Source organism: Apodemus sylvaticus, chromosome 5 (assembly GCF_947179515.1).
Source record: "Apodemus sylvaticus chromosome 5, mApoSyl1.1, whole genome shotgun sequence".
Taxonomy (NCBI): domain Eukaryota; kingdom Metazoa; phylum Chordata; class Mammalia; order Rodentia; family Muridae; genus Apodemus; species Apodemus sylvaticus.
The window spans coordinates 37,153,650-37,180,669 of NC_067476.1; the positions used below are offsets into that span (position 1 = coordinate 37,153,650).

General features: G+C 43.8%; 1 protein-coding gene across 2 annotated transcripts in view; it reads left to right on the plus strand.

The window, feature by feature from the left end:
• The first annotated feature begins 12,561 nt into the window (after window positions 1–12,561).
• Gpd2 (glycerol-3-phosphate dehydrogenase 2) overlaps window positions 12,562–27,020 on the plus strand; it is a 134,418-nt gene continuing 119,959 nt past the window's right edge. Inside the window, exon 1 of one of the 2 annotated variants that reach the window (XM_052182500.1) lies at window positions 12,562–12,801. The gene's annotated coding sequence lies outside the window, so the exon portion shown is untranslated. Of the gene's footprint in view, window positions 12,802–13,265; window positions 13,393–27,020 lie in introns of those variants that run through there. The other variant, XM_052182499.1, reaches the window with a different exon arrangement.

Below are 27,020 nucleotides of genomic sequence, written 5' to 3' on the forward strand. Positions count from 1 at the left end.
TGCTTGAACGGAAGTAGTGTTTGAGGAGTACCTCAGACACTCAAGTTCAGAAGCCATACTGGTGTGTGGAAGCTTTGTCTCCTTGTCAATGCGAAGCAGACAGCATGGCTCTTGGGCTGAGTTCTATTTGAAATGGACAGAAATGTAATGTTCCACTGGGGAAATCAGAATGAGGAGGACTAATTCGTTTAAAATTCTGCAGAACTCAGGGCTTTTGTTAGCTGACTTTACATTTATGAAGAACCCTGAAGCAGATTTGGATGTTTTAGGGGTGAGTTTTGAATCAAGCTATGACTCTAATGAGTGTTCAATGAAGAGGACAGAGGGTAGGCAAAGGAAGGAAGCAGAAGTAGAGAAAGAATCCCAATACAGCATCAAGCAAGCCCCGAGGGACGGGGAGAGGGCTGACTCCATCTATTGGAGTTATCTTCCAAACTTCTAACCAGGCCTCAACCTTCCTGCCCCATCTAGTCACAAGATAAAGACCAGTTTAGAAAAGGAATGTGATAGTTCTCTGACCTAGGCAGATTGTGAAGGAGTTGGCTACCCAAGGTTATTCATTACCTGAAGATGTGTCTAGCAGCTGGGAAAATAAGCTCTGTCTGAAGGCAGATTTGGGTGACTTGCCGTGCGGTGGTTAGCCTTGATTGTCAGTTGGATTTGGATGTATGGGTGCCTGGAGGAACAGTAAAACACACTTCTGGTTGGGCTTCTGAGACTGTTTCCTGAGATTGCAGACACTTAGGAGAACAGCCAAGGTGGAAAAGTCTCTGAATGTGGGCTGGTGGCTCACTTGGACTAAACAAGAAAAAAAAGGGAATCAGTTGGCGCACACAACCTCCAGTCTTCATGAGTCTGGGCACCTACTGCTGCTGTCACTGTGTCTACTGAGTCTGTGAGTGTGCTGCAGACTCCAGCTTTGCCAGTCCTTCCTCATGGATTCCCAGATCATTCACTCTAACGTGGCTCTCTAAGGAGCATCGTCAGGACCTTGGGCCTCAGATTGAGGGCTCATTGTTGGTTCCCTTATTCTATTTAGTTGCAGACTGAGCTGTTCCTGGGGTCTCTGAGAATCCAGAGCGGCCTTTGCTGGACTGTCCATCCAACCACTCTAATAAATCTCTCTTAGCATATGTGTCTAGGTATGTATGCATCTTACACGTAGACGTTTCTTCTTCTGTCTAGATTTTAGGGAATTACTAAAAAATTCCTTGGGCAAAACATTATATAACTAATTAGAAACATTTACATTACACGGTAATGTTCAAAACCTTGTCTTAGCATTTTTTTTTCACTTACTAGAAGGATCAATGACATAAAATAGAGCGGATCAGGCATCACAAATTTTGCAAAACTGTAGTGTTGCTTGGATATTTCATAGAGTGGACCATTCAGACCATTTACATAGTTGTAGGTTGCTCTGCACCCTGACTGGAAAACACCCTACCTACACGTAACAAGTATGTTTTGAAGGTTTGGCTCTAGAAAGATTGGTGCCAAGAGCAATAAGCAGCCAGCAGAGGTGGCATTAGTTTCCTGTGGGAGCTACAATCAATAGCCACAAAGTTGGAGCTTTAAACAATAGGAATTTATTACAGCTCTGAAAGCCAGAAGTCCAAACTTTCAGTGGCTTAAATCAGAGGGTTGTCAGGGCTGCCCTGACTCAGGAGGCGCACAGGGAGGCGTATTTTGTGTTTCTTTCTGTTTGCTTGGCTGATGCCATTTTTTGGCTTGTTTCCAGCCTGTTCCCATCTTTGCACACCTGCTTATACTAGCTCTTATTCCGTGGCTGTGTACCATCTCATGACCTTTCTCCTTCAAGAATTCATACCGCTAATCCCTGCAGTTGGGGGGGGGGGGGAGGCAGGCAGATAGTGAGTTCCAGGCCAGCGAAAGACTACATAGAGAGACCTTTTCTCAATAAAATAAAAACAAACAAACCGGGCCTGGAGAGATGGCTCAGGCATTAAAAGCACCGACTGCTTGTCCGAAGGTCCTGAGTTCAAATCCCAGCAGCCACACGATGGTTCACCACCATCCGTAAGGAGATCGGCCTCCCTCTTCTGACAGCTACAGTGTACTTACAGATAATAAATACATAAATTAAAAAAAAACAAAGGAAAAGAAAACAAGCAAGCAAACAAATGAAAATCACGTGAAGACTGCAGAGACAAGAAGTCAGCCTAATCCTGATGATCCAATTCAGTCCCTGGGACCCACACAAGGTCGACGGCAAGAATCTACTCCACAGTGCTGTTGTCTGGCCCCCATGAGTAGATGGTGGCATAAGAGTGCAGCACACACTGAGGCACACACACAAACATAAGCAATAAACACAACAGAGTTAAACAGAGCTTACTCACATGATTATATTTTGGGTCAATACTGGTGACAAAATTCCTCTGTCTCAAGTACTTATCCATATTTGCAAACCATCTTTTCCCTTCAGAGACCGATCAACAGGTTTCAGTGATTAGGGCACAGACCTAGTCTGTGAGATCATGTAGTCTCTCTACAACACGGGAGCTCTTAAAACATTTATTTATTCATTTATTGCTGAGTTCTCCTTCAAACCAGGCTGACCTGGAACTCAACAAATTCCTCAGGGTGTTGGGATGATGGGTGTTGGGATGATGGGTGTTGGGATGATGGGTGTTGGGATGATGGGTGTTGGGATGATGGGTGTGTCTGCCACCACTCTCAGCTAAGACTGTATTTGCCTCTCACTAGTCTGAAGACGATGCTTTTCACATGACAGCAACAGCCAGGCATAGCAGCACAATGTGTAGCTTCAACACCCAAAAAGCTAACGTGGAGGGTGGCTGTGATGTTTAGGGCTAGCCTAGGCTATAGAGGAAGACCCAAGGTAAAAATACTGCATCTGTACAGAGCACAGTGGTGGAAAAGCAGACTGTCAGGTGGTGTATTCTTATGTTGCACACATACGTGGGCTGTTAGGTGGCCACAAAGACAAATTAGAATTTGTGCTTTGAAGAAATGGAAGATCGCCATATGAAACAAAATAAACTAGACTCAAAAAAGGCTGTGTTTCTTCTCATATATGAATAAAAATCTCAAAAAGGCACAAAAGAGGAAGAGGTAGAAATTTAGTCTCCAGTAACACAGTATCCAAACAAGCAAACCAAATAGCCACCCACTAAAGTGCAGTTTCTCTTTAATGGCAGTTACAGGGTGTTTTCCTGTTTTATTCTCTTACACTCTGTACAGAATTCTTTGAAACGTTTACTTCTGGATAAGGGGTATGTGTATGGGGGGAGAGTGGTGCACACTTTTAAACCCAGGACTTGGAGGCAGAAGCAGGTGAATCTCTGAGTTTGAGGTCAGACTGGTCTACAGAGTGAATTGTAGGATATTTAGGGCTGCACAGAAAAACTGTCTCAAAAAAAGCTGGGAAAAAGAAGGGGGAAAGAAAAAAAGGAAAGGAGGGAGGAAGAGAGAGAGAAGAGAAGAAGAGAGAGAAAAGCTTCAATTTGTAATTCCCAGATAGCAGCAAGGCTCCCTGCCTTCCACATATCAGCCTCTGATGATGATGATGATGATGATTTTGCTGATAGAGGAGGAATGAGAGAAAGGTTTGGAAGCCAATGTGTAACAGGACACAGCACCTGTTAGCCTCTGGCATGTTCTCTGTGTGCAAAATGCTTTCATCTTGGCTTGGTTGAAATTAGGTCAAAGCCTGCCTGTTTCAAAGCTCCTAAACTCAACAGTCTTCTCTCTCTCTCTCTCTCTCTCTCTCTCTCTCTCTCTCTCTCTCTGTGTGTGTGTGTGTGTGTGTGTGTGTGTGTGTGTGCTGGGACAGATTCTCACTACATTGCCCTTGAACTATGGAATTATGTAGATCAAGCTTGCCTAACAGAGAACTGCCCCTCTCTGTCTCCCAAACAATCTAATTTTTAAGTTAATAATACAAAGACATCACTCTTGCTTGTTTCTGATCTATGTTTGCTCTTCAGATCAATCAATCAATCAATCAATCAATCAATCAATCATGCTTTTCATGTGTAATTCTGGGGACTGGTCTTACTTCCACTGTGAGCACTGAGTTTAAGACTCCAGGTTCTCTTCATTTTCACAGTGGGGCGATCAGGGTTACTAAGGTTTTTACTACTGCGTTTTCAATGATTTCCAGGAGACTTAAGGACTTCCAGTGCAGAACTGCAGGAATCTCAGTTCCCAGGGCAGCTTGCCCTGGGCTTGGTTACCAGATTCGAAGGAATGGCAACTGACTTTGCTCTGAACTCAGTTCTCCATTTCAAGGAATGCTTCATCCTGCCCTCTGCATGAATATCCTGGGGCTTTTCTGCTCACTCACCAGCTTCCGGGAGCTATTAAAATTGAATGCTGTGTTCCAGAGAAAACGGATCCAGGTTAGCTCATCAGCATTTGAAAAGCCTTGTTTTCAGTGCTGCCCTGAGACCTGGGAACAGAGCTTGAGGCTGCTGTCCAGAAAAGGAGGACAAAGTCTCTTCCCCTCCCCACCCACCAAGACATCCAAATCGAAGCAAGTTTCTTGGTACCATGTTATATTGATGCTTTAAACTTTTATTTTAAGAACACTTTCCCAGATTCCTATAAAGTGGGCATAAAACCGCAAGTACCCGTCTTAAAATATATTTAGTATTTTATTTCGTCTTTTCAAGGATCATATATTTTCATTTCATTCTTGATCCTAACTCTGTGAGGCATTGACATGGGGAGATCTTCTGTTGGATATTTTAGATGTCTATAACTCCACCGTTAAGAATCCATGTAACAGGTAGGTGGGGATCTACTAACTGAGCTCTTTGAATCTTAGCGTCTCTAAGACAATGGTCCCCTTCCTACGGAAGGGGGGAAGGGGTTAATTAACATTTTCCTGAACAGTACTGTTAGCTTTTCAGCAACGCTCTATCTCTTTTTGCATTTGTGAGTAATAAACTTGTCTTTATTTAGTTTTTAGTTAGCTTCTTGGCGTTTTCAATTACTACACACAATGGGCGAGATTAGAGGTATATACGAGTTAAAATACACTAAGCAACGTGCGCAAGTTGGATGTGAACATACAGAGAGAGCTCAGCACAGAGGGTCTTTGACAGGATGCTCAACCAAGAATTGGAATGAGGGTTAGGAAAATGGATCAGGCTAGAGCTTCACGGCTTGGACACTGGAACTGGTCACCCAGAACCCATGTAAAGGTGGAAGACGAACTGCTCTACAAAGTTGTTCTCTGATACCACACAATTCTACGATGTACACGTTCCACTATTCACACTAAGGAAGCGCGCGCGCGTGCGCGCGCACGCGCGCGCGCGCGCGCGCGCACACACACACACACACACACACGCACACACCACTACCATCTCCAAAAACAACAATAATAGGGGGAAAATAATAATAGCGGGAAAATAAAAAATCGGAAAGATCAGAATGACGAGTTTGGTATTGGGAATTCTGAGTCCTCAAAGTCTGCATTCAGTGGCTTTTCTGATGTTTTACACACATTATCACATTCAGTCTTGTCTTGGCCATTTGCTCATTGGGTTGTGTTGACATGTTGTCTCCAGTTTACTCATTTATCACAACCAAACCAAACTAAACAACAAAAAAATCCACAAAGTTAACCTAAAATTTAAAGATTATTTGCTGGGTGTACTGGCACCCAACTTTATCCCAGTATGGGGAAGGCATAAATATTGCTGTGAAGTCAAAGCCAACTTGGCCTACAAAGAGTTCCAGGTGAATCAGGGTCACATCCTGAGAACCTGACTCAGAAAATGTAGAGGAATTTTAATCCAGCAACGTGGCTGCTCTGCTAGGAATCACATCCAAACACCTAGATCTGCGTGATCCTGCTGGAATGCAGACAGGCAACACACCTTTAATCTCTCTGGCTGGAATGCAAACACGCCCTTAGTACACACCTTTAAGGTAAAATTAGTTTGTAAAAGGAAGCAGCCTTGTTGGAAAGTGATGTAGTGACGTCTAATTGAGGGGTAGACGTGACGAATCAAAGAAAGATTTGACAGTTGAGTCAGAGATAGGCAGATAGGATATATCCAACTCACAGAGGAACAGCAGAGGATAAGAGGCTATGTAAGAGCAGAGGAGAGAGAGAGAGAGAGAGAGAGAGAGAGAGAGAGAGAGAGAGAGAGAGAGAGAGAGCAGAGAGAGAAGAGAGGTATATATGTGTACAGCACTTTTACCAGGGCAGTTTTACAGAGACAGGTTAGAGAGAGAACATAGACACAGATGAAGACAGAACTAGCCAGAAAATGGGAAGGAACTAGAAAAAGAAGGGCAGTGGTGGCGCACCCCTTTAATCCCAGCACTTGGGAGGCAGAGGCAGGTGGATATCTAAGTTCGAGGCCAGCCTGGTCTACAGAGTGAGTTCCAGGACAGCCAGGGCTATACGGAGAAACCCTGTCTCGAAAAAACCAAATCAAAAAAAAAAAAAGGAAAAAAAAAAAAAAACAACCAAAACCACCACCACCACCACCAACAACAACAACAAAAAAACCACAAATGAAAACAGACAAAAACAACAGCAACAAAAAAAAAAAACCTACCTAATCAGCTAGGGCTACAGCTCACAGGTGCAAGTGAAGCACTTGGGGAAAAACATAATGCACTAGGTTCCTTCTGCAGTACTGTCAATACTGTATAATTATAATAATAATAATTATAATGGCAATAATAATAAATAAATAAACAAAAATAAAGATTGTGTGCATTTTGCTGAAGAGTAGTGTTTGGTATAAAGTAAATGACACATAACTGGTCGTTACTAACATCTTTCACTGATGACGGCACCAGGATACAGAACCAGACCATGGTGAAGGCTCTGCATGAAAGCATATCAGAGATTATGCCGTTTCTCTATTTTTTTCTCTTACTTCTTCGTCTAGCTAACAATGCAACTTTACGGAAGTTATTTAAGTTTAGCTCCGAGCTTCTGGTTTCTCGTTTGTAAAACCAAAGTGAGGAACCCAATAACATTCGTGGTTCTTCCTACTTCTAGTATTTCCGGAGTTGTATTGTGAGCTTTAATGAACACTGAACATGTTTGGTAACGGGTCAATTTGTTTCTCTAGAAATGCACAGGATTTCTAGATCCACAGTCACGTGGCGGATGTCCTGGGTTCCATTCCCCCAACTGTGGCAAACATACAAAGCAAACATACAGAGGGCATGAAAGAATCTTTTAGAAAACTGTGGGGGGCCCTGAGTGAGTGACAGCTTTGTTAGCTTTTAGGTAATGTAAGAGGAAAGGCCACTGTTTCTGGGGTGGCACAGCTCTCCCGCACAAACGTGACTGCAGAGAGCGTGTCGGGCTGCGAAGGCTGTGACATGGAGGTGGTTGTCTGGGTTATGGTACAGGGATTGCAAAGCTGCTTCTCTTGAGATCGCGAGCTCCTCCTTCACTTGTCTGTGAAGACTTCGAATAGAGGGCTGAATGTGCTAGACACATTTTTAACTTCAGGATGGAAGGGTGTTCTGCCTCACAGGTAGAGCATAGTCCGTCAGGGAGGGGCGTGGGGAGGCACGGGCCCGCGGGGAGGCACGGCCCCAGTGTGATCCCCTCTAGTTGCGATGGGGGAGCAGGGCAGCTGCCCAGGCAGGAAGCTGACAGAGCTCAGTTCACTTTCTCCTTTTTTATTTAGTGCAAGACTCCATTCCATGGGATGCTTCTACCTACAGTAAGAGTGGTTTTCCTGTCTCAGTTAAGCCTCCATCTTTTTAGAATTGATTAATTAGATTTGTTTTATTACTTATGTATTTTTTACTTTTTCACTTTACATTTTGTTCACTGGCCCCTCCCTGACACCCCTCCCACAACCCTTCTCCCACCCCTCCCCTTCTTCTCAGAGCAGATGTGGGGGGATCCCCCTTGTTATCCCCCCACCCTGGTACATCAAGGCTGATAAACTTCTGTCTTAATTAGAGTTTCTATTGCTGTCAAGAGACACCATGACCATAGCAATGCTTATAAAGGAAAACACTTAATTGGGACCCTTTACAGTTCAGAGATTTAATCCATTGTCATTAGATCAGGAAGACATGGTGCATGGAAGAGAAGGAGTCAAGAGTGCTACATCTGGATTGGCATGCAGCTGGAATGACCAGCTAGAGAATGACCCTAGATGTGGCTGGAACTTCTGACACTTCAAAGCCCACTCCCAGTGATATAATCCCTCCAATAAGGCCACACCTAATATTAGTGCCACTCCCTTTGATCCTAAGAGGGACATTTTCATCCAAAACACTACAGCATTGTAAACATCTTCACAGACATGCTCAGAAGTTGGCCTTGGCAATTGTAAATGCTGTCAGGTTGAAAATTAATACTAGCCAGGTGTTGGTGGTGCACACCTGTAATCCCAGCACTCTGGGAGACAGAGGCAGGCAGATTTCTGAGTTCGAGGCCAGCCTGGTCTACAGAGTGAGTTCCAGGACAGCCAGGGCTATACAAAGAAACCCTGTCTACAAAAAACAAACAAACAAACAAACAACAAAAACAAAAAACAAAAAATTAATACTATTCATTACAAAGGTCCCATGCCCCCATTTTTGGGGGCAGGGTCTCATGTCTCACTGTGGAGCCCACATTGCTCTCAGATTTGAAATCTTCCTGTTTTGCCTTCCTGGGCACAGAGATGATAGGCAGGCATCCCATAAGCCGCTAGCTTAGAGCTTTTTCTGAGAGCTACAAAATCTTCAGATAGTGTTAATATTACCATTGTCTATACAATGTTTCATTAAGAGTCATCATGTTCAATCACACAAGCATGGGCCTGGTCACTTAACCTCTCCAAACCATTGCCCCCACCTCCCATATAACACTTTTTCACCCCATCCATTTCTCTAAACCTTATATCCTCAATATATTGTTGAGATTTGGATCTTACCTCCCACACTTGGCCACCTTGTAACTAAACTTTTTTCTGCTTTGTAAAAATGTATTGTTTTGTGATTAGTATACTGTGTGGTAGGACAAAGCCAGACATGGTTCACTAATAGCAGCAATGCCCCTGCTTCCTCCATTTGGAAAAGCATCCCCCATCTCAGAAACTGGATTTAAGATCATAGTAGAAGTTGTGCATCCTTGATTGGGAAGGAGAAAAATAATTCTCATTTATTTTGTTCCAAGGGTGTGTATAGCCAGTGGCATACATTGACTGATGAGATATGAAGTAAATGAAGAAAAAACAGTAGGGGAACTGGACTCTGGTAAGGTGCATGTGTGTAGAGGAAAGAGCTTTTCAGAGTTGGACAGACACATATGGGTGAAAATCCGTGACAGTTTTGAGCTGACTTCTCTCCTCCCCTTTCTTCCTGAACAGTGCTGGGAAACAAGCCCAGGGCCCCCAGTATGCTAAGGCTGTGGGTAGACTGGATCCTTGTTATTATTATTATTATTATTATTATTTTGAGACAGGGTTTCTCTGTGTAGCCCTGGCTGTCCTGGAACTCACTCTGTAGACCAGGCTGGCCTCGAACTCAGAGATCCGCCTGCCTCAGCCTCCCAAGTGCTGGGATTAAAGGCGTGTGCCACCACCGTCCTGCTGGCTCCTTTCTTTTAAAACACTGTGACAGAGTCTGGCTGAGTCATCCAGCGTGGCCTTGTACTCCCTTTGTAGTTCAGGCAGGTCTTGAACTTGGGCTCTTCCAAGTAGCTGGAATTACAGGCTGGTGACTCTTAGGAGTGTAAGAAAAGTTAGGTGGCACCAAAGTTGTCCGCAGAGTTAGAGTTAGAGTAAGGCAGGAACTGGCAGCTTTCTAAATGCTTTGTCATGCTTATGATGCTAAGGCGAAGGACTTTGAACTTTACCCTCCCAAGGTATAGGCCTGAGATTGCCTCTGCTGCAATAACTGCTATATGTTTTCAAATATGGCAACCAGTAGCGCTTCCTTCTTGATCTCTACTGTGTCTCATACCTAAACTTGCCTTGTTATTGAATTCCATGACTAAAGAACAGCAGTAGCAAAAAGAAAAGTGTTTTTATTAGTAGTAGTACTGACATATAGTTGTGTGTGTGTGTGTGAGTGCCTGAGTGTGTGTGTGTGTGTGTGTGTGTGTGTGTGAGTGTCTGAGTGTGTGTGTGTGTGTGTGTGTGTGCACATGAGTGTGGGCCGTCAGAGGCCAGAGATGTTGAATTCCCTGGAGGTGGGGTTACAGAGGCTATGATCTTCCATGTGGATTCTGGGAATTGAACCATGGTCCTCTGAAAAAAGAGCAAGTATTCTTATTCACTGAGCCATCTTTCCAGCCTCTTAATTTTTTTTTTTTAAGTGAAAATGTTGTTCATAGATTCCAAAGAGCAATCCATGAACTAATGCGTATCTTCTCACTCCCTGCCCAGATATTTCCGTTATGATAGAAATTTGCTTAAGCATTTGGGAAACTGTGTTCCTGATATTCCAATCCTCAAACAAATTCTTTCAGTGGAGTTTTTATCATAATAAAAGCAAGACACCTGGGCAGAGATAAGAAGGCTGAACAAATGCCAAATCAGGTCCTTACAAACAGCAGCCTTAAAAACAGCTTCACGCTTTCCACATTAGACGGAGAGGGGAATATGGCTTTAAATATTTTCTGGCCCTTAGAAAATACTCATGGAGCCAGGTGTGGTGGTGGCGCACGCCTTTCCTCTCAGCACTCCAGAGGCAGAGGCCAGTCTGGTCTAAAGGGTTAATTCTAGGTCTGCAGAGTGAGTTTAGAGACCCAGTCTCTAAAAACAAACCAGACATGAATGAGGTAATTAAAGAACAGTAAAGGATACTTTTAGATTTTATACGTTTCTGTGATATTTTAAAGCAGTTACCTTAAGCCTTTCCACTTTGAAGTTATCTGTTGTTCACTTAAAAAATGACCTCGCCCCTTTCAGATAGGCCTCACTGTAGCTCTGGCTGCCCCGGAACTTGCTACATAGGCCACACTGCTGTCCCCAGCTGGCACCGCTCTTTGTTTCTTCTTCTTCTTCTTTTTTTTTTTTTTTTTTGATTTTTCTCCCCCCCTCCCCCCAGGTTTCTCTGTATAGCCCTGGCTGTCCTGGAACTCACTCTGTAGACCAGGCTGGCCTTGAACTCAGAAATCTGCCTGCCTCTGCCTCCCAGAGCTCTGGGATTAAAGGCGTGCGCCACCACGGACCTGCTCCTTGCTCGCTTTGTTTTTTCAAAACACATTCTAAGTTAGTTGTAATCTGAACAGTTAGAAGCAAGCGGTAGTTTTAATTCGTGAATATATCTGCCGGTAGAACATTTTTCCTCTCTATTTTTGCTCCTTTTATTCACAGCACTGGTGGAGATGAAATGTGATACGCACACGAACAATGCCAAAATGCAGTGGTTTTGGCAAAGAAGTTCCAAAAAAAAAAAAAAAAACGTGGATTGTTTGGGGTTGCTTTCTGGCTCTGTTCCCTGCCCCCACCCACCCACATCTTTGTCCTTTTGGGCTCATGGGGAATCCTATTGGATGCTTCCTGTTCTGATCTTTTTTTGTTTGGGGGGCCCATCTTTGTCAAGTGCAATGCTACCCAACGCTTCTGATTTCTCTCTCTATCCTCTCTCCTCTACGTTATGCCGAGGTCTGAGGGGCTGCTCGTGGGCTTATTATGAGAACTGAATCCTTCGTGGATGGAGCAGTTAGTGATGAAAGACTTGACATAGTTGGGCCAGAAACACACTGTTCACTCACACATTCATTTAAAACCAACAAACTTTTTTTTTTTTTTAACCAACAAACTTTTAATCATTTTTTATAGGCACCAGAGAAAGTGGATGGATTGGTTTCCATTTCCAGGAACTGAAATCTTTTAGGTGAGTTAGCGGGAAGCCAGCCTAGGCGCCTGATTTCGACCTACTTCTTTGCTGAGAAATGCCCTGAATTGCTAAGTAAATATTTGGGATCTGAAAAAACAAGAAAACCGGAAGTCAATGCTTACTACTAGGGTTCTCAAACTAGAATCATTTAGGATGGAGCTATTGAACATCAGCTCTCCACCCTCAGTGTGAATCTTGATCTCTTGGTTAGGTCTGAAGCGCAGACTCAAGGGGGATGTTTGTGACTCAGGTACTTCCTAGCTCACAAACTTAGATCCTAAATTTAACAAATCCAAGGCCTGGAACAAGTTGTTTTGTCTTTACAGAGTGTCAGTCTCCCAGAAGTTACTGTGAGTTTGTGACCCGTTTCTCTGAGTTAACTGTAGGAATTCTACAGTGTTTAAGAATACTAAATTCGTGACTTAGTAATTGATTACTAAACACTGCTACAATTTCCTTCAAACTAATTTGGCATGAGGAGCTTTTCGGATTAGTCCCTACACACTTTTCAACACCATGATCTCAGGATTTAAAGTGGGGTCTTTCGGAACCCAACCTGAGCCCTCCTTGGGTACCCTTGGGTTTTGCCTAACCCTTGTAGTGGCAACAAGTGAGCTGGGCATGCTCAGTGGGCAGGGTCGGGTTGGGAAGGGGTGCAAGTGGGAAGCCTGTGGCTCCGCAGCCTGGGTTCTCCGCCTCCACCCACCTGTACGAGGCCGGGCCCGCTGGGCCAGCGCTCAGCATCCCACCCTTGCTGATTGGACTTGGTCTTCTCCGCGGGTCCCGGTGCTAAAATTCAGACCCGGGGTCCAGAGGCCTGGAGCTCCCACAGAACACGCTGGGGTATCTGGGCCGAGAGCTGCAGGCCGAGTCCCTAGGGTCCCCCGACTCCTAGACGCCTTTCTAGGCCCAGGGAAGCCTGGCGACTGGGAGGAGCGGAGGAAGGGACTCCGGATCTGAGGGCGCGCGACGCGTGATCAGGTAAGAGTACCCCGGCGGGCAGCAGGCGGGGAACGTCCTCCTCCCGGGCAGATGGCAGGAGTGGCCCGCGTGGGGAGGGCCAGAAATCCGACACCACGCAGGCTTCCCCGGCCTAGCTCTGCCCTCTCGTCTTTCCTCCAGCTGGCGAGGAGTGGCCCTTATGGTGTCACGCTCCTCCGGGGCGCCGGGCCCGGCGCCGGGCAGGATCGATAACCCCGGGCATGGCCAGCTCACGTCCCCGCGAGGCCCAGAGCGCGGGGTCTGCAGGCTGTCCTTCCCCACAGGCTGCACTTCCGCGTTTCCCAGCCCGGCTCAGGAGCCCCGGCCGCGGTGTCGCGTTGCTGGCGGTGGCAGAGTCGCTGGATCATCCCCTGGGGAGGCGGAGGCGCACGAGGGGAGGAGGAAGTGGCCGGGAGGGGCGTCGGCGGGCGGGTCGGATTACCGTGGCCCCGCCTGACCCGGTGACATCCCGGCGCGCTCGCCGCGAGCTCAGGGCCACTCTAGTTCTCGGTGAGGCCGACTCCGTTCTGGCTGGAGGATCCTGAGACTCCCCTGCTTGCCGAGCCCCTCGCGCGTGACGACCGATCTCAGGTGTGTGCGTCCTGGCGACCTGATCCTCTGTCCCTGTTTCTAGGAGGAAGTGGTCTCTCTCTGACTTGTGTGACTCTGTGGGGCTGCGGTGTGGCGGAGGTGGAGGTGGAGGTGGAGGTGGTGGCGGCGGGAAACTGGGGTGAGACTGAGAATTTGTTCTCACCCGCGGAGGAGGAGCACGATTCTCATTCAGGGTTAGGCTAGGCTGGAATACGTTTGTGATACACTTTACCTAGCTGGAGGCAGGGCGTTCCCACATCAATGAAACTTTATGCAAACTTTTAACTTGTGAATGTGGCTTGTCTAGTGTGGAGGCTTGCTGTTTCCTTCTGAGGTGAGGCGGGGGAAGACCCTTCTGTATGGGGGAGGAGGCTTACTTTGAGAAACTCAGTTGCCAGGGTATGACTGACCCAGGAGGAAATGCAAAGTGTACAGCGGCATCAGCCTCCGCTCTCCACAAAGCAACTGCGTCTTGCCAAGGAAAGTTTGCTGAGTGCTGCAGTTTTAGCAAGGCTTTTAGCAGGTGATAGCCCCTAGACCATCCTTCATCCCGCAGGAAGATACATGTACTCCTGAAGCGGCTTTCCCCAAGCCACACAAGTTCTCACAAAAATCTCAGTGATTGGGGCATCTAAGTGTCACAACAAATAAATACCCCAGGAGGTTGCTACAGAAACAGCCAAAAGCTACATTTGTTAATTTGTACAAGTAGGACAGAGAAGGAAGTTGGTAAATTAATGTCCTGTTTTCTTAAAACAAAAACTTTGTATTTTGCATATATATATATATATATATATATATATATATATATATAAGTTTGAGAGTCTTGGAGTTTCTTTTTTTTGAAGGTGGAAAGTGCTGGTGATGGCCATTCTGGGACTAGGGACTTCTTGGGAGCTATTGGTCAGCATATGAGGCCTGGATGTCATTGTCCAATGGATAGCATGTGCTGTCTCTGGGGCTTCAGTGATGAGTGTGGTGAAACCTCCCCGTTTCTCATAGGGATGTTAGTCAAACGACCACACTTCCTTCATTTTAGCAATCTAACCCCTCACCTCAGTGAATAATGGAAAAGAGAATTTGGGATGAGAGACAAAATTGTTAGAACTCTGCTTTCTGAGAGCATTAGTCACTTAGTCACCTCATAAGTGAGCCCCTGTAGGCAGCCTGGGAAGGCAGTTAGTTGCTTCTCTGTTAATGAGAAGGATACAGAGTTAGCAGTTCTCAGTGGATGTCACACCCCGCTGCTGAGTCTTGTAACTAATGCCATTTATAGACAATCAAAAAGATTTGATGGCCATTGTGGATAAATCATGTTGATATACTGATATAATTCTTACATTACCGTGTGTGGTCCTTTATGTCCTGTCCTTAGCCAGGATGTAAGTTTTGACTGGAGTTGGGTGTGTCTTACACACTTTCAGATCTTAGCACCTGGAGTCTTAGCTCTAGCTCGTTTGTAATAGGCTCCCACAAAGCTTTCTCCAGCAGTGACTAAACTGGAACAATGTATCTAAGAAACAGAAGGCTTTGACCTTAGGGAACATGTTCAAACTTACTAAGTCTCATAGGCAAAATACGGGTAATGGTAGTTATATAGCAGGTCTACAGTCATTAATAATGTGCCCCAGAGGCAAGAAACTCTAAAATGCTAGCATCCTTCCTATTTTTCTTTTGTATTCGAAAGGCAAATTTTGGGAAAAAGAAGACAGTTAGTCAGGTGATTTAGTTTTCATAAGTCATGCAGGAGGAGGGCAAGTGGCGGCTGTGGTTATTAGAAGAAGGAATAATTTCCGGACCATTATCTAATTTCTTTCCTTTATTTTTGGAACATGGTGGTGATGTTTTCTGAAACTTGATTCGTTCTGCTCAATGCCTGGACTCCAAAGGCTAGCCCAAGTGCAAAAACAATACTTTAGAAAGCCCTAGAAATTGCACAGATGTTACATTTGACTTTTTAAAAGAAGTTTTACACAGTTGTGTGCACCATTACCCAGTAATAAGTAGTAGATAAAGGAAAATTACTGTTAGCTTAGATCAATGTTTGACGTGTTTGTTTAGTGAAACAAAACATGCATTCTGGTGCTACATAATAACATCATTTTAATTGAATACATATGTAACTGGTCCTAGTTGCCTAGTGAGGTGGAAGCCATCTTAGTTTGTATACATTCTGTGATGTTTCTCAGAATGAGAGACCACCTAATGAGAAATTTCTCAGAAGTTATTTCTGACCCTACAGATAACTGTTGATGGCTGAACTTGTTGGGAACAAGTTGATTTTGAAGAGAGTACCACTGACAACAGGCTTAAAACATCCTAAAGACAAAAAAGATCATCACTTTAGGAGCCCACGTTGGTCCAAACTTTGGACCTAGGCTAGTCTTGAAGTCATGGAAATCCTCCTGCCCCAGCCTCTCAAATACCAGGATTCTAAGCATGTGCTATATCATGCCTTGCTTTGAAGCAGGTTTTAAATGCCCTTGAAAGCATTTGGATAATTCCACTACATTTTATTACTTTGAGAGAAGAAGAAAATGCACACGGAATGTTATATAGGAGGAGGAACTGTTATTGCTCTGGGTCATAAAGGATGTACTTCATTGTGCTTATTGTGTCTTGTGTTTGAATTGTTGACATGATGGATAAAACAGATATATGACTGGGTGGATGATTACATTCAGCTTTTGTGGTGAAAGAGCCAAGGTGGAAACACGTTTAGGAGAGACCTTTTCTTATATTCTAAAGCCAGAGACACATTTCAGTCACCAAGGAGAAAGAAAGCAAGAGCTGCTGATATAGCAGGGTGTAGTGATACTTGCCTTTAGTCCCAGGACTTGAGATAGCAGCTCAATATATAGCCCTGCGATGGCCGGAAACTAGCAATGTAGACCAGGTTGCCCTCGAACTCAGAGATCCATCACATCCAGCCTTATCTTACTTACTTCCCCTATTTCTGCTAAGAATTTTGATTCTTCCAACATCAGATATGTGTTGCAGCAAAGTGTGGTGAAGCCTGGGTTAGCTCATTGAAGAGAAGAATTATCTGGTAAATTTTAGGTTCTCCTTAATTAACCATTTATTATTATATTTTGAAATAACGATACAGGAGCTGGGTGCAGTGAAAAACACGTATGTTAGTTCTCAGGAGCACCTAACAAAACATAAAAAAAGGAAGAAATGCCTATTCTCCGTTTCTGACCCTGGAAGGTCTAAGAGTCGTGGGATTTCTGGGTTGAGCACACTTTTGTACATTCTTGAGATTACTTAGGAGTCTGTAGATAGCTTCAGGGATGGGAGCTGGGTGCCCGGGGCTGACAGGTAGTTCCGAGGCTTCACTGCTGAAATCAGAGTTGAAACTTCCGCTGCATCTTTGACTTCTGGGAAGAGAAAGAGGTTAGAGATAATCCTGAACTGCGGTGGTCCAATGAGACTCCATAATGGAGCTCTCACAAACCCCTAAATCATGGGTTTGGAAAACCTGGGTTTCAGAATATTTGAAGGGTGGGAGGAGAGAGAGGAGGAAACTCCTTGGTCCTGTTTCCTTGTTGAGCCATACAGTTCTTTATTTCATGTTTATCTCTATTATTTATATTATTCTCTATTTATTTGAGATGAGTCTCACTATTGTATTTTAGGGTGGAACTTATGTAGATCAGGCTGGCTTGGAAGCCTGGAACTTACAGAGATCTGCCTGCCTCTGCTGGGATCCAAGGCATGCTTCACCACACCCAGCTTGTTTTCATTCTTTGTAAGATCTTTACCATAGGCTTATAAAGGCATTTCATTGAATCAAAGAGTTATCATAGCCTGTTACTCAACTTGAAAAGGGTTGGGGATTCTAGTTTGGGAGGCTGTTGGAGAAAGGGTAGGTAACCTGGGAAGCCAATTGCATGCCCACTGTCTGAAGTGCATTCGTGTGTGTGTGTGTGTGTGTGTGTGTGTGTGTGTGGTCAGTTTGTGTAACTGAACTCTTAACCAATGCTAATATAGGCAATTAATCTGGATTTGAGTTCAATACAAGATTCTTAAACAATAACAACAACAACAAAAACTGGACAGTGGTTTCACACACCTTAAATCCCTGCACTCAGGAGGCAGAGGCAGGTGGATCTCTTGAGTTCAAGGCCAGCTTGGTCTACAGAGTGAGTTCTGGGATAGCCAAAGCTACACAGAGACTCTGTCTCGAAAAACTGAAACATATCAAAAAACCAAACAACCAAACAAAAAACAAGACACAACAACAGAAAATCACAGGACTCTTTACTTGGAATTCTCATGAAACTCGAAGAGTGGTGTAAAAAACTTGCACTCTTGGTGTCAGGAGTGTTGTGAGTACAGGGACAACTTTCTTGTACATCTGTAGTGACACAGTTTTACATTATTTGGAACATCTTTTAGTTATTCAGGCAAGCTTGAACGCTAATGTACTTCTCAACACTTAACTCTAATAGTTTGGGTACATTCTGGGCAATGACTTTAGATGGTGATTCTTTGGGGGAGACCCTTATCTTTGACTGCCCATGTATGTAATTTTATGACTGGTTTTAATTGGTAGGGAAAGGAGACCTCAAAACTGTAACAGAGAAGTAAGTTATATAAGATTTATGGAAGCTGGTGCTGTCAGGCAAGAGTGACTCTGATAAGACTTTGTGACAGTGGAGAGAGAGCCCTGTGATTTACAACTCTAATTATTCCCTTGCGCATGCGTGCAGATGGTTGCTAGGGCAATGTAGGCGTTTTAGCTGCTTCTGTACCTGTGAGGAGGGAAAGTTGTGGTTAAGATTTTATGCTATTATATGTCAGTATAACCCAATAGGCTTCTGAGTGCATTTCAAAGTGACAAAAACAATGGTTTAGAAGACTGGGTTCTCAATGGCCCTTTTCCTTTCATTTAAACTGAATAAATAAAGGATGTTGTGTCACGCTGTAAGAAAGCCAGTGGTGCCTTTGATCAGGCCCCTGTTTGCTCTGCCCTTCCTGGAGTTCTCCTGTCCTGTGGCATCAAGTCTTTAAGTATTTGTCTTGAAGTTCAGGACACCTCCCGTTTTGTTTCTGGATTCTTTCTCTCTCACTGGGTTCTGGCTAGGTTGGAGTAATTAAAATTCTTTAAACCTACCATAAGTCTATAGCTGCCTCTTGCCAGTCAGTGCCCTCTGTTCTGTTTTGCCTTTGAAAGTTCTCAACACTCTTCCAATCTCATGACACTTTCCTCCTCCCCACTCACAGTGAGAAATGTTGCTTTATTTCTTTCATTTAAAATTAATTTAAAATTTTATTTGTGTGTGTGTGTGTGTGTGTATGTGTGTGTGTGTGTGTGTGTGTGTGTGTGTGTCTGTGTTAGAAATTATTTAATCCTGGCCTGGGGTTTCCACCCTGCCTTTGACCATTTTTATATTTATATTTTTTGACCATTTTTATATTTATAATAAGCCTTTAATAGCAAGTGGTCTTACCTGCCGAACCTTCTTTCCAGCCTCCAAGTTCCTAGGACTTTAAGGGAACAGAAACTCAGTGACCATGTATGTAGGTGAGGTCAAAGATGATCCAGGAGAAGAGGTCAAAGTTGACCAAGAAGAAGCTTTTACTCCGGAGCAAGCCTGAGGTTACGGAAGTGGGGCTTCAGCAGTTTCCTCCTCTGTACTGCGAGGTAGCTAGAATTAAGGGATTTGAAGTCCACAGAAAACATAAAGTGCTTATTACTCTTGAGCTGTCTATGTGGAAGCTGCTAAGCTTTCTTGTCCACGGTTCTGTTTACCTCCAGACCCTAGCCTAACATTTCCTCTTACTCTACATTCGGAGGTTCTTTCTCTAGCTTTTCTGGATGTGTTTTCCTGCCAGGGAAACTGTATGCCTTACACCTCTCTGTAGGCCTATGCTCATAGAGTCATCTTAAAAATATTTTCACCAACTACCATGAGACATGAGACCCTTCCTCAACCCTCAGCCCCCAATTAAGAGGTTTTTATTGGGAAGCTGCTGGTTTCCAGGCACTGTGCGGAGCACACTATCTCTTGTTTCACAGATCAGCAGTAAATCCTGCTGTGTAGAGGATCAGTGGAGATCAGAGAACTTCAGCTACTCATTCAAAGCCACACAGTGTCTTTTTGGTTAGATAGAGATTTCTGGAACTCTTTGTGAAGATATGAAGAGATAATTCTATTTCTTCTGCTACCCCTCTCCCATTTTTATTTTTAAAATTTATTTTATTTTTGTTTATTGCTTTTTAAGATAGAAATGTGATCCAGGTTGGCCTTCATCTGTTTGAGGCCCAAGCTAGACTTGAACTCTGGGCTCCTCTCTCAGTCTCTTGAGTGCTGGGATTACAGCCCTGGATATAAATGCCAGATCCTCCATCCGCCTCTCTCCACCTGGTGACTCCATAGTTTTCTTTGGATTTGACTTTAGGAACCCACGACATTGTTACAAACTTCTTAGATCTGACAGATAGGTTCGGCTCTTATGCCTGGGCTCCTGATCGTGAGCGCCGTCACATGAATCACGGGAACATAGAAATTTCTTTGTCTGCTTTAATCAGGAACCCGCTTCCGACTTTGACAGCACAGTGCCTTTCTCCATTTCTCTGTTGTCTTAAGACACAGTCTTGCTCTATGACTACTGCTGGGCTGGAATTTACCATTTCTCGCTACTGTTTTCCCATTCAGCATCATCATGTATTTCATAATTGTTAGTGGTTAGAGCAGACTAAACTGTTATAACAGAGAGATCTGAAAATAGACCCAGGCACAAGGGCAAGCTCATTTCTCTCTCCAGCTTTCTTCCCTGGGGCAGACTCCACGGATCCTTTCTGTTTATGATGTAGTTCCTTCTGCCAGCTTTGCTGTCAGCCCCATCCCACTAATGGAAAGTGAAGGGAAGAAGCCTTCCCACCTTCTCCACATCAAGTCTTGTAGTGAATGTGTCACCACGGCTCACATTGGCTTGGCTGGAAATGCAGAGTCTTTCTTGCCTTCAAGGAAGATTACCAATGCCTTCTAGCTAGGAGCGGAGGACCATGGGAATATAGGTCTTTAAATGATATCTTTTTCTTAGGGTCCATCAGCTTATACAAGACAGAGGTAGCATGCCAACTTGTCAGGTGACTCTGTCAACTCCAACCCCAAGTTCATACTTTCTTTCCCAACTACTTAATTTATTTATTTATTTTCCCGTGACATGGTTCTCCCTATGTAGACTAGGATGGCCTTGAACTCAGAGATTTACTTGCCTCTGCCCCTGGAATGCTTGGATTAAAGACATGTTCTTCCTTCAAGTTACTCTGTAAAAATTATCCTTGCTCACATTTAATTTTTATTACTGTTTTTAAAAATATTGGGGGCCGGGTGGTGGTGGCGCATGCCTATAATCCCAGCACTCTGGGAGGCAGAGGCAGGAGGATTTCTGAGTTCGAGGCCAGTCTGGTCTACAGAGTGAGTTCCAGGACAGCCAGGGCTATACAGAGAAATTCTGTCTCGAAAAAACCAAATCCAAAAACCAATATATATATATGGAGTGGCGGAGCATATGTTTAATTCAGTACTCAGGAGGCAGAGACAGGCAGATCTATGTGAGTTTGAGGACAGCCTGGGCTACACAGTGAGACCCTGTCTCTAATAAAACAACAAAGGATTGGTTTTATTATCTTTTGGTAAGACAGGGATTTGCTGAGTATCTCAGATCAGTTTTAACACAAATTGAACTGCTTTAGCTTCTAAAGGCCAAGGATTACGGACTTGTACAACTATGCAGGGCAGCTAATTTGCATTTAAAATATTTACAAGAAGTTTCCAACTTCCCAACACAAACAGGACCAAGCTCAAACTGTGCAGTCGTCCTGCACTCCCTGCTGCTGCGCACTGCTCACTTCCTGCCTTTCGGCTGAGCTTTGTGAAAGTTTACCTTCAGGTTTTCCTGTACTTCCTTGCCCTGCGTTCTAATTTTTGGAGCATCCAAATTTCTGAGTCCAATTTCAGATGACTCTATTTCTATCATTATTTATTGAGGGCCTGACTGGCAAGCCAATGAGTTCTTATTTTTTATTTTTGATATTTCTGTATTTTGCTCAGCCTTTTCCCTTATGACACTGAGCTCACCAAGTTGCTGTGACAGCTTGCTTACCTTTGGAGTGCTCCTTATGGCTGTCTGCAGGTTCCTTCCTGGGCTTTCTTCATAGCTCACTGCCTTTTCCCTTCAGTTGCTCACACACATTGCCTGATTCTTCCCTATTCTGGATTTGGGGGATATTCAAATTAGCACCTCCAGCTGCATCTCTGGGGGCCCGGGAGCTGGCACCAGTGGCTGCTCCCTCCCTGATGGATGCTCTGCCGTTCCTGTTCCTGGCAGGACCATCCTTCTTTGTTTCTGTTCACTAAGGAGCATCAGGGACTTTCTTTCCCTTACCACCTATGTGGTCTATTCGTCAAATCCATCAGCCTAATACATGCTGGACATTTTCCTACAAATTAGGACTATAGTGGTCTACAGATCACTCTCCACTCCTGTAGAATTTAGAATTTGAGCGGAGGAGAAAGGCATGATTAGTATTAAATGGTGAATAGGCACTTGAGATGACAAGAACTATATGATTATTGCAGGTTTGTCTGACTCCGGAGAGTATGTCTTACAATCTGACATTTTCCTTGGGTCATGAAGACCCAGAAGGAGCTATCTGTGCAAAGATGAGTATCAGAGCCTGTGGTGGCCTCAGACCTTTAATCCCCAGAGGAAGTTCATTGTCACCCTGGTTAAAAAGCAAGTGTCTGACCAGGCAGAACTACACAGTGAGATCCTGTCTTAAACAAGCAAGCAAGCAAGCAAGCAAGCAAATAAACAAAGAAGCCAAGGTGTACCATTATGCCCATCTCATAGAAGTGCAGCTGGAGAGATAGCTCAGGAGTTAATTAAGAACACTGATTGCTCTTCCAGAGGACCTGAGTTCAATTCACAGCACCCAACCATCGCTAACTAGATTAAGACTTGAACATCTTTAGGGTGTCTGTATGGAATTTTTTATAACATTCAAGAGAAAACTTGTGAAGTCCTCAAAGCCTTGTTCTGTATGGCTTTAATCCAAGTTACAATGCTTCAGTCTCATTCTAGGGTGGATTCCATGCAGGTCAGGTAAAATGATGTAGAATACTGTTTGTCTCTCAGATGGGCGTGATGGATCATCTTGTCAGTCTCAGAGCCTGGGAGCTGAAGAGAGATGACTCCTGAGCTCCAGGCCAGGCTGGAACCCAGAGGGAAACCTTGTTTCACAACATCAGCAAAAAGACAAAAGGTCCTTTTGTTTCTTAATCTCTTCTTAGAGGAAAGCCTAACTTAAAAGCTTAGTTTTCCTTGAGAAGCAGTTACTTCTTATATATTAGGAAATTAAGTTTTGTTGGTCAGACTTGAGCTGCTTTGGAGGGTCATGGACTTTTATAATACATAATAATTTTCTACTTGCCAAGAACCAGTTGTGGGTAGTGGTGAGACTGGGTACAATCAGTCTGCTCTGGATGCTGAAAGGAGACAGGGATGTGAGAAGTACGGGGCGACATTGAAAAGAGAACTTCCGGTAAAAATTACAGAATTTAGTTGTTCAACCAAGTAATTATCAGTGGACAACCATTGTGCTAAAGATAGAAAGAAATGGCTAGATTTAGGAGATGTTTTTGAAATAGATTGATTACTAAATTTGATAGTAGATTAAAACAAATCGAAATAAAGGGTTCTTTTTCTTCAAGACTGGGTTTCTCTGTGTAGCCCTGGCTGTCCTGGAACTCACTCTGTAGACCAGGCTGGCCTTGAACTCAGAAATCCACCTGCCTCTGCCTCCCAAGTGCTGGGATTATAGGCGTGCACCACCACGCTCCGCTAAAAGGCTCATTTTTACTTGGGCATCTAGGCCAGTTACTGAGAAAATGAGAATTTGGAGAGAATCAGGCTTGACGGAAGAAGACAGAAGGCATTCTGGTTTGGTTGCCCTGAGTTTGAGGTGCTTCTTAGACATTTTGTACAACTGGGTAAATAGAATTTCGAGAGAGTGAAAGCCATTTAGCAGGGCAGTGGTGGCTCACACCTGTAATCCCAGCACTCTGGGAGGCAGAGACAGGTGGATTTCTGAGTTCGAGGCCAGCCTGGTCTACAGAGTGAGTTCCAGGACAGGACTATACAGAGAAACCCTGTCTCTAAAAAACCAAATCCAAAAAACCAAAAAACCAAAAAACCAAAAAAGAAAAAAAAAGAAAAAAAAGAAAAAGAAAGAAAGACAGACAGAAAGACGTTTAGGCTGAGCAGACAAGCTGGAAATGTTTTGCACATTGTTTATATTTGATACCACATGGGATTTCCTATAAAGAATGCCAAGCAAGAGAAGGGACAAATAATCGGTCATTACATAGATTTGCCTCTTGGCAGGAAGGGAACTAGGAGAATGTGATCTCTGAAGACAAGTCCAGAGTGTTTTAAAAAGAAGATGTTTTTGTATCAGTTACAGAGATTGCATTTGGTGAAATAGTTCGGTTTTGACAACTGATGAATGGAGAAGCTAGGACAAAAGTTTACTGGATTGAGTTGTGGAAGTGGAATCCAGAAGCCAGACTTTCAGAGAATTCAAGAAATGTGAAGAAAAATAAAAGAAAAAAGAAACAGTCCTTGGAAGGAGCTAGTGTAGAGAGAGGTTCATTAATCCCAGTGGATAGTGGAATAGAGTTTCTAGAGATTACAGCTGGAAAGAGGGTTGGACATTAGTGGGAATAAAATTGCTGAAGAGTAAGAAAGGGAGGAGACTTCAACAAATGGAGGGCTTGGTCTTTATTAGACAGAGGATACTTGGTTCTTACAGCAGGGAAGGGCTGTAGAGAGAATGCATATAGGGAAGATGGGGCTGGGAAGGGATGGTGTTGTCACTTGACTGCCTAGACTTATTTCTTGACATGAGAATGTCCGAGATGATAATGCTGGAGTCAGGAGGGATGAACAGGGATTTGGGATGGACAAGGTGATGGTGGGATTTGGCCAATGAACATTGCCCATTAGATACTTTTGGTTCATGAATTTAAGTTGAGAGGAGTTATGGTTGTATGTGTGTGTGTTTTCCCTTTCTCAAGTTGTTTAGTTATTGGGTGAAAGAATTGAGAAGACAGATTGATAAGATCAATCAGTTCGAGGAGTATAGGTAAAGAGGAAGAAGGGTGCTTGCATGGGAGAGATTACAAGGATAAAAACATTTGTCTTAAGCTAAGCATTATGAGAACTGACTCCAACTAGAACAGGTCAGTAAATGGCTTTGGGAGACAGACGAAATTGTCATGTTGAAGTCAAAACACTAGCCAAGTAGATGAGCTGAGAAGATGGTGATACTTACTCACACAGTGCTTTGAAGAACCATGATACTTAAAACCGACATAATGAGAATGACAGCCCATGCCTGGGATTGAGTCAAAGAAAAGCTCAGCAGAGTTTGGGGCCTTGAGGGTTAGAACCTCCAGGTAAATACATGCAGAGCCGAGATTGGAAAGGAACTAAGTGAAGGAGCAGACAATGGATGGGTGACTTAGAGGAGGGATAATAGGAGGTATTTTTTTGTTGTTGTTGTTAATTGTACAGTATGCTTGTTTCTAAGAACAATAGAATTGAAAATAACAACAACCAAGTTTCACTTTTGTTTCATTGACACATTGGTCTTTTTTCTTTTTTTTTGAGATTGCAATGTAATTCCTTAAACCTCCCCACCAGTCATCCTTCCAATCTTCCCATATACGCTTCCCTTACCTCTGGGAAGTTCAGGGCCTCTTTTTTGGTTGTTAGTGCATACATATATATGCACACATATTCCTAAATATAAAAGAAGGTAACATTTAATACTATGAACTTCAATTTATTTATTTATTTATTTATTTATTTATTTATTTATTTTAGTTCTTTCTGCCAGTGTGTCTTTATGTAAAACTAGTCTGGCCTGGAACATACAATCTCTTATTTCAACCTTTTGAGCACTAAGATTATAGGTACGTGCTAGGTAAGGGTATCAAGAGCCAACTACAGTAGCCCATACCTGCCAATCCCAAGGCCAACCTGAGTTACATAGTAGATAGGAGGCCAGGTGGAAGCCAGCTGGGGTTCCAAGAGATACGATCTCATGAACAACAATAAAGCAGAGTAAAAAGGAAAACAGAGAGACAACATTGGAAGGTACATAAAAGAGCAAAGCTTCATCGACTTCCAGGTTGGGAGGTTTGGGGGATATTGGCAGGGTTGTCACTAAAAGCACTTAACTCAAATGCCATATGAACACACCAGCCTCTTGTGAAGTGAGATTATTAACTCGGTAATCACTTCATTAGAGGAAAGACCAGGAAGGGGACTGATTAAAACTGGTTCAGATATTTCAGTTCAGTCCTTCCTGTTTTACTGGCTGAAGATTGGACCCCAATGGGAGAATAAAGCAACACACCCTTGTTTGGATCTGTGAAAGGAGGGCTTTTCTGCTTCAAAAGAGAAAATAGGAAACTCAGGTTAACTCTTAACTTCCGTAATTCCAGAGTCTATCCTGGAAAGGGAACACTGAGAGAAGACAATATGATATATAGTGTTTGAAGGGGTAGAGTCTGGGATCCAGAGGGTAGAGTGAGGTTGGGAAATGAGGCACTGGGTGGGTGTCAACACACTTAGCTGTGTCTTAGTTCATCGTCTAGAGGTGCTTCAGGGACTACAGCAGCAAGCACAGAGCTATCTTCCAAATCCTTCTAGGAATGTGGTGAGGATTTGTATTGTGTACTGACTAGAATGGCCTTAAGACAGTATGGAGTTAAACAATGTGCTTCACTGGCCTTAGTTTGTCTACTGGGCAAAGTCCAAATTCCTTCGAATTCACAAGAATCATGTGAGATATTTAATAACTACCCCACCTTGCTCATTTTTTTTCTCATCTCCCCGGTTATGATTGCCTTGTTACTCAAGAGCCCTGCCTAGATGGCCACCCTGAACTTCTACCTCGTTCTAATCTTGCTTACCTTTGAGGAAGGGCTATTACCCAGCCAAAAGTCCTTCTTCAGGTAGGCTGGCCAAACTTGACGAGAGCTAAGACGACTGCTAGAGACAGCAGCCTCTAGCTTTATTATAATACCACCTGCATTATAAATGACACATTCTCCAGTACCTGACAGTCACCACTTGTCATGGTGGCCACTGGATGTAGCATAAAAAGAGTAAAAATAGATGTTCATACTAGGAACTTTGTATCTATCCCTAGGGAAATATTAGGTCTTCCCTTTAGTAGCCTGTTCCCCTTCTCTGCCTTGCCCACCATAGCTAAGAGCACTACCCCTGCAAAGTTGAGGGCTTGCTTGGCATTTCTCTCTCATAGCTAGCTGTTCTTGACCAAGGATAGAAATTTCCAGTTGATATTCAGTCTTCTTTTTTTTTTTTTTTTGTTTTTTTTCCGAGATAGGGTTTCTCTGTGTAGCCCTGGCTGTCCTGGAACTCACTCTGTAAACCAGGCTGGCCTTGAACTCAGAAATCCACTTGCCTCTGCTTCCCAAGTGCTGGGATTAAAGGCATGCGCCACAACCGCCCAACGATATTCAGTCTTATTACTGGTTATACAGTTCCCAGAGAGAAAAAGGACCCATGCTGCGGGCAGT